A 12,425-nucleotide genomic window follows, 5' to 3' on the forward strand; every position below is an offset into this window, starting at 1 on the left:
ATGATTCCATACTCGTTAATATCATGAATTCGTGAATTAATGGAAGAAAAATCAGATTTTTCTAAAATCTTCCAAAAACGAGAAATTTAGATTTGAAGGTCCATTTGATATCGGAATTGGACAATTTTTATATGGTTGAACTCATATCGGAACGGGTGTTCGGATTTTGCTAATTTTTCCGGGATTTAAAACGTGAGTCCCACTGTCGAATATTTAAATAAATTTTGTATTTTTATCCGGAAAAATTATAAATTCATATGGAAATAATTCCTATGATTAGTATTGAATATATCGAATTGTTTGTAAATAGATTTAAAACTTTCGGAGACAAATTTAAAAGGGAAAGCTGTGGTTGAATAATTGATTGAAATTTACAAAGCAAGGTAAGTGTCGTGGTTAACCTTGACTTGAGGGAATAGAACCCTTAAATTATTTGTTATGTGAATTGCATGTGAACGACGTATAGGCGAGGTGACGAGTGTCTATACGTCATCAAATTAATTGTTTGCCTTCTTACTTGAAAATTCATAAATTATTTTAAATTATAAATTAATTATTATAATAATTGTTTCTCTCCTATTCTTTGTCAAATATTAATTCTTGAATTCCTGCATTAATTGTTACATGCTATTTGAATTATGTGCCTTAATTGTTATTTGACATTTAGCATATTAAATATTAAACTGCATATTTTCTCTCTGATTTCTATAATAATTTGCTATTTGCCTTTGTTTGTTTCGTAATTAAATCATAATTATTGTATGCTTGTTGTCTTATAATTTTATATTAATTGTTGCATTTATTGGGGAAATTCTTCTATAAGAATTGGTAAATGAATATGTTGGAGGAGCGGGTTGCACGCCGCAACAGAATTAATTATAATGAATATATTAGAGGATCGGGTTGCATGCCGCAACAGACTTATTAAAAGTTCATATTTATATATATATATATATATATATATATATATATATATATATATATATATATATATATATATATATATATATATATATATATATATATATATATATATATATATATATATATATATATATATATATATATATATATATATATATATATATATATATATATATATATATATATATATATATATATATATATATATATACGCCGCAACAGAATTGAATGTGAATATATTGTGAGAGCGGGTTACACGCTGCAACAGAATTGAATGTGAATATATTGTGAGAGCGGGTTGCACGCTGCAACAGAATTGATGGAAATGATAATTGGTTATAACTGCTGAGTTGGCTTCAATTATTATAAATGAGTTACCTGATTTAATTTTATTATCTGTTGTTACTAATATTGCATACAGGTTAATGTAAGTGACCCGCCTTAGCCTCGTCACTACTTCGTCGAAGTTAGGTTCAGCACTTACTAGTACATGGGGTCGGTTGTACTGATACTATAATCTGCACTTCTTGTGCAGATTTCGGAGTTGGTCCCAGCGACGTGCCATAGACTTGCTCGGATTTCAGCTACCAGAGGAGACTTGAGGTATAACTGCATGGCGTCCGCAGTTCTGAAGTTCCCGTCTATTTTACTTTAGCTGTGTGCTTATTTTCAGACAGCTTTATTTTATTCAGACCTTTATTTGTATTTATTCTAGAAGCTCGTGTACTTGTGATACCAATTCTGTTATGGTATTTATACACCGTTATTTTTATGAATTATTTCACTATGTTTCAAACTTTGCTTCCGCTTTTGTTTCCTTGATTATTAATAATATAAAAATTATTTTAAAAATAGATGATATTATTCTAACGTTGACTTGTCTAGCAAGTGAAATATTAGGCGCCATCACGGTCCGAAGGTGGGAATTTCGGGTCGTGACAGTTGGTATCATAGCACTAGGTTGCATAGGTCTCACGAGTCACGAGCAAGCTTAGTAGAGTCTGAAGGATCGGTACGGAGACGTCTGTACTTATCTCTCAGAGATTATGAAGTTTAGGAACAATATCACTTCTTTCTTATTCTGTCGTGCGATTTTATTCTATCATCGATGATTGAACCATTCTACTCTTATTCTCTCGCAGATGGTGAGAACACGTAATACCTCTACCGATGGACAGGGACCAGAACCCCCGGTGGAAACTATGGCCAGGGGTAGATGTAACGACCCAACCGGTCGTTTTGACTTTTAGAACCCCTTCCCCTAAATAAAACTTCCAGTATGTTCTTTAAATGATTTATGACTTGTGGGGATAGTTGGTTCGGCGTTTGGAAGTGTTTGGGTTGAAATCGGAACACTTGGTTCCTTAAGTTGGCTTTAAAAGGCCAAGTTTGATTTTGGTCAATATTTTGAGCAGACAGATTCGGATCAGTGTTTTGGTTGTTTCGGTAGGTCCGTATCGTGATTTGGGACTTGGGCGTATACCCGAAATCAAATTTCGAGGTCCCTAAAACGAGATATGGAATTTTGATGAAATATTAAAATGCTTAAGTTCAAATAGTGACCGGATGTCTAATTAAGTGAAAACGACCCCGGAATAGAATTTTGATGATTCCAACAGCTCCGTATGGTGATTTAGGACTTAGGAGCGTGTTCGAAATTTTATTTGAAAGTCCGTAGTTAAATTAGACTTGAAATGGCTAAAAATAAGAATTTAAGTTTGGAAGTTTGACCGAGGAGTTGACTTTTTGATACCGGAGTCGGAATCCAGTTCTGAATTTTTTTTAGCTCCGTTATGTCATTTATGACTTGTGTGTAAAATTTGAGGTCAATCGGACTTGATTCGATAGGTTTCGGCATCAAATGTAGAAGTTGGAAATTTCATAAGACTAATGTTTCAAGTGAGTTCGCACAAGACCCAACTTTGAATAAGAATATCTACATATATATATGGCGTTATGTGATGATCTATCTATCAAATGAAAGATATTCGAGTCTAGTTTCTAATGCTTCAAACCGTTCGTCATTCGGACATTCCTACAAGAAGTTATGATCAAATACCCAAAGGCTGTCCTGTAGCTCACTACAGAGCTCGCAAGACCAGGTATAATACCAGGCTTTAGCCTGGCGAGGCCAGGCCTATCGCCTGGTCCGGAATTTTTGGAGTATCTATTTTTTTCTATTGTTATAACCCGACCCAACTTCGATAAATAAGCCTTGAAGCTCATTTTGGAGCAAAGATCTGATATTTTAAGAGAGAAGGAAGAGTGTTCTAGAGAGAGGAAGAAGCTCAAGTACTTTGTTCATCAAGATCTTGTTCAAGCTTTGAAATCCAACAAGGAAATATCACAAGATCTTCACCCAAGAGGTAAGGTTCTAACCCCTAGTCTTCAATTTCGAGTTTGGGTAAAGATGAGTGATTAAGAGTATGATTCTTGGGTGTAATAGTATCATTTATACATATCAATAAGGTTTATGGAAAGATTGTTGAGTTCAAATGGGTATAGATTGGGTTGAAAATGGTAGAAATCTTCAAAGATTTTAATTGAAGATTTGAGGGTCGAGTTGATGTCGGAATTTGGTGAAATTTGTATGGCTGGACTCGTAATTGAATGGGTTGTCGGATTTCATAACTTTCATCGAATTTCGAGATGTGGGCCCCACAGACGAATTTTTAATTAATTTCGAGATTTTTATTTAAAATGTAGTGTTTTCTTATAGAATTGATTCCTATAATTTTTAGTGATTGTATCAAATTATTTTGGCTAGATTCGAGCCAGACAGAGTTGGATTATCGTGGAAAAGGCCTTATAGTGGATTAAATTGGAGCAAGACGAGGTAAGTCTCATGTCTAATCTTGTGAGGGAGAAATTACCTCATAGGGATTAAATTAAATATTATTGATAATTGCGGGGGGCTACGTACGCACGAGGTGACGAGAGTCCGTGCGTAGCTACTATTAATGCTAAAGTCCGGATAGTTTAGGACTCAAAGCATGCCTTACTTGTGTAAATTGCATTCTTTGATTTATTTATATTAATTGATATCTATATGAATATATTGTGAATTGTTAGATAAAGATATTAAAGGATGAAAATCTCATATGCTTGATTTTTGTTAAAATCTAATTAATTGTTAAAAAGAAATTGTTCTCCTCCCAAATTTATCTTATAATAAACATACTATCCTTCCGGAGGTACATAAGAAAATGTCCTCCTTTCTTGTGGAGCGTGCCGAACGCCTCGGCAGGATAGATGCATCTATGGATCGCGCCGCACGTCCCTCGGCAGTGTACACGACACTCTGGATCGGGCCGTACATCCTCGGCAGAAATTGTGCTTAATAATAATAATAATTACACGATACATTGACGGTTTATTGCAGCTTGTAAAGCTATTTGATAATTTGAAAATTCATTGAAATTGAATTGCAGCTTGTAAAGCTATTTGATAAATTGGAAATTTATTGAAATTGAATTGAAATTTGCAGCTTGTAAAGCTATTTGATAAATTGAAAATTTATTGAAATTGAATTGCAGCTTGTAAAGTTATTTGATAAATTAGAATTTTTATTGAAATTGAAGGATTTAATATATATATATATATATATATATATATATATATATATATATATATATATATATATATATATATATATATATATTGAGAATTGTTGCGTTTTGAAAGAATTTAATTATTTTTGTTGGTTAAATAAATTATTGTTATATTCTGTGAATCATGCTGATTTAAATATTCTAGTTTATTTCAATTATTATTATTGACCCATAGTGAGTGTCAAAGTCGGCCATCTCGTCTCTACCACTTCGAGATTAGGCTTGATACTTACTGGGTACACATTGTTTACGTACTCATACTACACTTGCTGCACTTTTTGTGTAGGATCTGAGATAGGTACTAGTGGAGGACCTATCATCACATAGCCACGCTATCCCGAGGCATAGTGGTGAGCTGCCTTTCTGAGTCGTTCTGCAGCTACCAGTGTCTCTTCTTATATTTATATTCTGTCTATTTCATTTCAGACAGTATTTGGAGTTTTGTATAATCTATTAGATGCTCATGCACTTGTGACACCGGGTCTTGGCACACACATTGATAGAATTTGGTATTTTATGATTTTCTTGGATTAAAAGTTTAATCAATATATGTTTGATTTATCAGTTGGCTTGCCTAACTGTAGTGTTGGGCGCCATCACGACCTATAGGTGAAATTGGGTCGTGACAGTAGAGGTCGAGGTCGAGGTCGTGTTAGAGGCCGAGGTAGAGCTCAGTCCAGAGCTCGAGCAGCTTCACCTGTTGTAGAACCTCAAGTGGACCTTCAGGAGGAGGTTCCAGTTCAGAATGTACCAGTTGGACCAGTTCAGGTCCCGGGAGGATTCATAGCCACTCCAGTACTTCAGGACGCTCTAGTCCGTTTGGTAAGTCTTATGGAGGGCGTGGCCCAGAATGGTACATTTCCAGTGGTACCATTCATCTCACAGCTTGGTGGAGGAGCACAAACTCCCACTACTCCCGCTCCGGAGCATATGGCTCCCCAGAATCAGGCTCCGGCAGCCCCGCTAGTTGGAGTAGTTCAGCCAGTTGTTGCGTCACAGATCGGTGAGAGGCCCGCCATGTCTTTTGAGGCCTTATTGAGAATGGATAAGTTTGCCAAGCTCTTTCTAGTTGACTTTAGTGGTACACCTTCTGAGGACCCACAGGATTATCTTGAACGCTGCCATGAGGTGCTGCGTAATATGGGTATAGTTGAGACCAATGGGGTTGATTTTGCTGTATTTCAGATGACGGGTTCCGCCAAGAGGTGGTGGAGAGATTATACATTGACCCGACCAGTCGGATCACCTGCACTTACCTGGGAGTAGTTCTCTCAGCTATTTCTGGAGAAGTTCCTCCCTATCACACTGAGAGAGGAATTCCGCAAGCAATTTGAGCGTCTACAACAGGGCAGTATGATTGTTACTCAGTATGAGTCCCGTTTTGTGGATTTGGCCCGTCATGCTCTCCTTTTACTACCTACGCAGGGAGAGAGAGTGAGGAGGTTTATTGAGGGACTCACTCACCCTATCAGACTTCAGATGACCAAGGAGACCAGAAGTGAGATTACTTTTCAGGCGGCTGCTAATGTCGCAAGGAGGACCGAGATGGTCCTTGCACAGGAGAGAGGGCAGAGGTCCAATAAGAGGCCTCGTCAGTTCAGTGGTTTCAGTGGTGCCTCGTCTGTAGGCAGGGGTAATTTTGGTAGAGGTCATCCTCCCAAATCGTTTCATTCAGCACTTCATGCATCTCCCGGTGCTTCAGGGAGTCACGGTCCTATTATGCCTTACTCTGGGCAGCCAACATTCAGTGCACAGTCAGCTCCTAACAGTGCACACCACTCCAGAGTTACTACAGCGGTTATCCGGCCCATTTGGATCAGCTTCAGCTTCAGCAGCCACAACATCAAGATGGGTGCTATAAGTATGGTAACATTGGTCACATCAGGAGGTATTTCCCTAGATTGGCGAGTAACAGGTCTCGGCAAGATTCTCGTGCCATCATACCGGCACCGGTTGCTTCACCGCCTGCTCAGCCAGCTAGAGGGGGAGGTCAGGCTATTAGAGGTGGAGGTCAGGCCATTGGAGGTGGAGGTCAGACCGTTAGAGATGGAGGCCAGCCAGTTAGAGGCCGTCCCAGAGATGCAGTTCAGAGTGGTGGGGCCCAGCCCCGATTTTATGCTTTTCCAGCTAGGCCTGAGGCCGAGTCATCTGATGCTGTGATCACAGGTATTATTCCAGTTTGCCATAGAGATGCTTCAGTTCTATTTGATCCAGGATCTACTTATTCCTATGTGTCTTCCTATTTTGCTTCATATTTGGTTGTGCCTTGTGATTCTCTGAGTGCTTCTGTGTGTGTATCTACACCGGTGGGAGACTCTGTTGTAGTATATCATGTCTATCGTTCGTGTATGGTTACTATTGGTAATCTTGAGACTAGTGTGGATCTTCTACTTCTTGATATGGTAGATTTTGATGTCATCTTGGGTATGGATTAGTTGTCTCCTTATCATGCTATATTGGATTGTCATGCCAAGACAGTGATCCTAGCTATGCCGGGGTTACCTCGATTAGAGTGGAAAGGAACTCCTGGCCATTCTACAAGCAAGGTTATTTCTTATATGAAAGCTCGGCGTATGGTAGAGAAAGGGTGTCTAGCCTATTTGGCTTATATTCGCGATCCCAGTGCGGATGTCCCTTCTATGGACTCAGTACTAGTTGTTCGTGAATTTTTAGAAGTATTTTCTACAGATCTACCAGGGATGCCACCCGACAGAGATATTGACTTCTGTATTGATTTGGCTCCGGGCACTCAGCCCATTTCTATTCCACCATACTGTATGGCCCCGCCAGAGTTGAAAGAATTGAAAGAGCAGTTACAAGACTTGCTTGACCAGGGATTCATTAGGCCTAGTGTCTCACCCTGGGGTGCACCAGTATTAATTATAAAGAAGAAAGATGGCTCTATGCGGATGTGTATAAACTATCGGCAGTTGAACAAGGCCACTATCAAAAACAAATATCCGCTGCCAAGAATTGATGACTTATTTGATCAGCTTCAGGGTGCCAAGGTATTTTCAAAGAACGATTTGAGGTCTGGTTACCATTAGTTGAAGATTAGGGCATCTGATGACCCTAAAACAGCTTTTTGAACTCGGTATGGGCATTACGAATTCCCAGTGATGTCATTTGGGTTGACAAATGCCCCAGCAACATTTATGGATTTGATGAATCGGGTGTTCAAGACTTATTTGGATTCTTTTGTGGTTGTATTCATTGATGATATCTTGATTTACTCCAGCAGTCGAGAGGAACATGAGAAACATCTTCGAAGTATGCTTCACACCTTGAAGAATAATCAGTTATATGCCAAATTTTCAAAATGTGAGTTTTGATTAGACTCAATTGCCTTTTTGGGACATGTTGTATCGGCAGAAGGCATAAAGGTGGATCCTAAGAAGATTGAGGCTGTTCAGAATTGGCCTAGACCTACTTCAGTTACAGAAATTCGGAGTTTCCTGGGTTTAGCAGGTTATTATCATCGGTTCGTGGAAGGGTTTTAATCTATAGCAAGCCCATTGACCAGATTGACCCAGAAAGGTATCCCATTCAGATGGTCAGGCGAGTGTGAGATGAGCTTTCATAAGCTCAAGACTGCTTTGACTACGGCGCCAGTATTGGTATTACCCACAGGTTCAAGATCGTATACGGTATATTGTGACGCATATCACATTGGGCTTGGTGCAGTATTAATGCAAGATGGCAAGGTAATTGCATATGCGTCGCGGCAGGTGAAAGTTCACGAGAAGAATTATCATGTTCATGACTTAGAATTGGCAGCCATTGTTCATGCGCTGAAGATTTGGAGGCATTACCTCTACGGTGTCTCGTGTGAGGTATTTACTGATCATCGTAGCCTTCAGTATCTGTTCAAACAAAAAGATCTTAATTTGAGTCAGATAAGATGGTTGAAGTTATTGAAAGACTATGATATCACCATTTTGTATCACCCCGGAAAGGCCAATGTCGTGGCCGATGCTTTGAGTAGAAAGGTTGTGAGTATGGGCAGTCTTGCGTATATTCCGGTTGGTGAGAGGCCACTAGCTGCATATGTTCAAACTTTGGCTAATCAGTTCGTGAGGTTAGATGTTTCACAACCCAGTCGGGTTCTAGCTTACACAGTTGCTCGGTCTTCTTTATATGAGAGCATTAGAGAGAGGCAGTATGATGATCCTCACTTACTTGTCCTTAAGGATACGGTGCGGCACAGTGATGCCAAACAGGTTGATGTGGGGAAAGATAGAGTTCTGCGAATGCATGGTCATATTTGTATGCCTAATGTGGATGGGTTTCGTGAATTAATTCTTGAAGAAGCACACAGTTCCAGGTATTCTATTCATCTAGGTACCGCCAAAATGTATCAAGATTTGTGACAACATTATTGGTGGAGGAGAATGAAAAAGAATATAGTTGCATATGTAGCTCGGTGTCTGAATTGTCAGCAAGTTAAGTACGAGCATTAGAGACTTGGTGGTTTGCTTCAGAAGTTAGAAATTCCTGAGTGGAAGTGGGAGCGTATCACTATGGATTTTGTTGTTGTCATCCCGCGGACTCAGAGAAAATTTGACACAGTTTGGGTCATTATGGACAGGTTGACCAAGTCAGCACATTTCATTCTAGTGGCAGTTACCTATTCTTCAGAGAGGTTAGCTGAAACTTACATTCGTGAGATTGTCCGCCTTCACGGTGTGCCCGTGTCTATTATTTCAGATCGAGGTACGCAGTTTACCTCATATTTTTGGAGGACTGTACAATGTGAGTTAGGTACGCGGGTGGAGTTGAATACGACATTTCATCCACAGACAGACGGACAGTTAGAGCGCACTATTCAAATATTGGAAGATATGCTCCGCGCTTGTGTTATAGACTTTGGAGGTTCTTGGGATCATTTCTTGCCACTTGCGGAGTTTGCTTATAATAATAGCTACCAGTCGATCATTGAGATGGCTCCATATGAGGCATTATACGGAAGGCAATGCCGATCGCCAGTTAGTTGGTTTGAACCGGGAAAGGCTCGATTGTTGGGTACTGATTTGGTACAGGATGCCTTGGATAAGGTCAAGATTATTCAGGATCGACTTCGTACAACTCAGTCTAGGGAAAAGAGTTATGCCGACCGTAAAGTTCGTGATATTGCATTCATGGTTGGAGAAAGAATATTGCTCCGAGTTTTACCTATGAAAGGTGTAATGAGGCTCGGAAGGAAGGGCAAGTTGAGCCCTAGGTATATCAGACACTTTGAACTTCTTGAAAGGGTGGGTGAAGTAGCCTACATGCTTGCATTACCACCTATTTTATTAGCGGTTCATCCGGTGTTCCATGTGTCTATGCTCCGAAAATATCATGGTGATCCGTCCCATGTGTTATATTTCAGCTCAGTCTAATTGGACAAAGATTTGATTTACGAGGAGGAGCCGGTGGCTATTCTAGCTCGGCAGGTCCGACAGTTGAGGTCTAAGAGTTATCCTTCAGTTCGGGTGCAATGGAAAGGTCAGCCGGTAGAGGCATCTACCTGGGAGTCCGAGTCGGACATGCGGAGTAAATATCCACACCTTTTCTCCAGCTCAGGTACTTATTTTTCTAACTTCGTTCGAGGACGAACGTTTGTTTTAGATGTGGAGAATGTGATGACCCAAAATGTCATCTATAAATTTAATAAGTAATTCTGTGTTCTAAGACCTCGAAAAGTACCATTTATCATTCATCGACTTGCGTGCGCAGTCCGTAAAATTTTTCGAAAAGTTTTCATGTGAAAAATGGATTAAAATGTGAAATAGAGTTTTAAAACTCAACTGAGTTGACTTTGGTCAACATATTTAGCAAACGGACCCAGATCAATATTTTTATAGTTTTATAGCTCTGTATCGTGATTTGGGACTTGGGCGTATGCCCGAAATTTAATTTGGAGGTCCCTAGCTCAAGTTATGGCCATTTAACGGAACTAGCAATTTAAAGGCTAAAGACTTCCAAGTTTGACCACGGGGTTGACTTTTTGATATCGGGGCCAGAATTCGATTATGGAAATGTGAATAGTTCTGTTATGTCACTTATGACTTGTGTGCCAAATTTGAAGTCATTCCGGATTCATTTAATATGTTTTGGCACGAGATTTGCAAATGGAAAAGTTTAAAACTCAAAGTCTGAATCAAGGTGTGAAATTGCAATTTCGATGTTATTTGATGTGATTTGAGACCCCGAGTAAGTCTGTATTATATTACGGGACTTGTTGGGATATTTGGATAAGGTTCTTGTTGGGATATTTGGATAAGGTTCCGAGGAGCTCGGGTAAGTTTCGGATAGGCCACGGGATATTTTGAACTTAGAAACTTTTGTTGGTATAAGTGAAACTGGTGCAGGCAATTGCGAGATCAGGCATCGCAAATGCGAACCAAGCAGGTATGGCAATTGCGAGATTTTTATCGCAATTGCAAAGAAAGCCTAGGCCAGCAGTTCTCGCAATTGCGAGTTTATCTTCGCAATTGCGAAGGGCCAACTGTCGCAAATGCGACATAATCTTCGCATTTGCGAAGGCAGCGGGATTGTGAAGGGCCTCGCAATTGCGAGTGTTTCTTCGCATTTGTGAGCTTCGCATTGCAATTGCGACACCTGCAACTGAACAAAATGACTTTTGGACGGGATTTTTGATTCATTTCCCAAATCTTCAATACCTAAAACCTCAAGAAGTGATTTTGGGCGATTTTCACGGGAAAACATTGAAGCAAATGTTCCTTATCCTATATTGATTATATTTCATGATTCCATACTCGTTAATATCATGAATTCGTGAATTAATGGAAGACAAATCAGATTTTTCTAAAATCTTTCAAAAACGAGAAATTTAGATTTGAAGGTCCATTTGATATCGGAATTGGAAAATTTTTGTATGGTTGAACTCGTATCGGAACGCGTTTTCGGATTTTTCTAATTTTTCCGGAATTTAAGACGTGGGTCCCACTGTCGAATATTTAAATGAATTTTATATTTTTATCTGGAAAAATTATAAATTCATATGGAATTAATTCCTATGATTAGTATTGAATATATCGAATTGTTTGTAAATAGATTTGAAACTTTCGGAGACAAATTTAAAAGGAAAATCTGTGGTTGAATAATTGATTAGAATTTGCAAAGCGAGGTAAGTATCGTGGTTAACCTTGACTTGACGGAATAGAACCCTTAAATTATTTGTTATGTGAATTGCATGTGAACGACGTATAGGCGAGGTGACGAGTGTCTATACGTCGTCAAATTAATTGTTTGTCTTCTTACTTGAAAAATCATAAATTATTTTAAATCATAAATTAATTATTATAATAGTTTTTCCTTTCCTATTCTTTGTCAAATATTAATTCTTGAATTCCTGCATTAATTGTTACATGCTATTTGAATTATGTGTTTTAATTGTTATTTGACATTTAGCATATTAAATATTAAACCGCATATTTTCTCTGTGATTTCTATAGTAATTTACTAATTGCCTTTGTTTGTTTCGTAATTAAATCATAATTATTGTATGCTTGTTGTCTTATAATTTTATATTAATTGTTGCATTTATTGGGGAAATTCTTCTATAAGAATTGGTAAATAAATATGTTGGAGGAGCGGGTTACACGCCGCAACAGAATTAATTATAATGAATATATTGGAGGATCGGGTTGCATGCCATAACAGACTTATTAAAAGTCCATATTGGAGGATCGGGTTGCACGCCGCAACAGACTTATTAAAAGTCCATATTTGAGGATCGGGTTGCACGCCGCAACAGACTTATTTAAAAGTCGACATATATATATATATATATATATATATATATATATATATATATATATATATATATATATATATATATATATATATATATATATATATATATTGACATTTAGCATATTAAAT

The sequence above is a fragment of the Nicotiana tabacum genome, chromosome 9 (assembly GCF_000715075.1).
Source record: "Nicotiana tabacum cultivar K326 chromosome 9, ASM71507v2, whole genome shotgun sequence".
NCBI lineage: Eukaryota > Viridiplantae > Streptophyta > Magnoliopsida > Solanales > Solanaceae > Nicotiana > Nicotiana tabacum.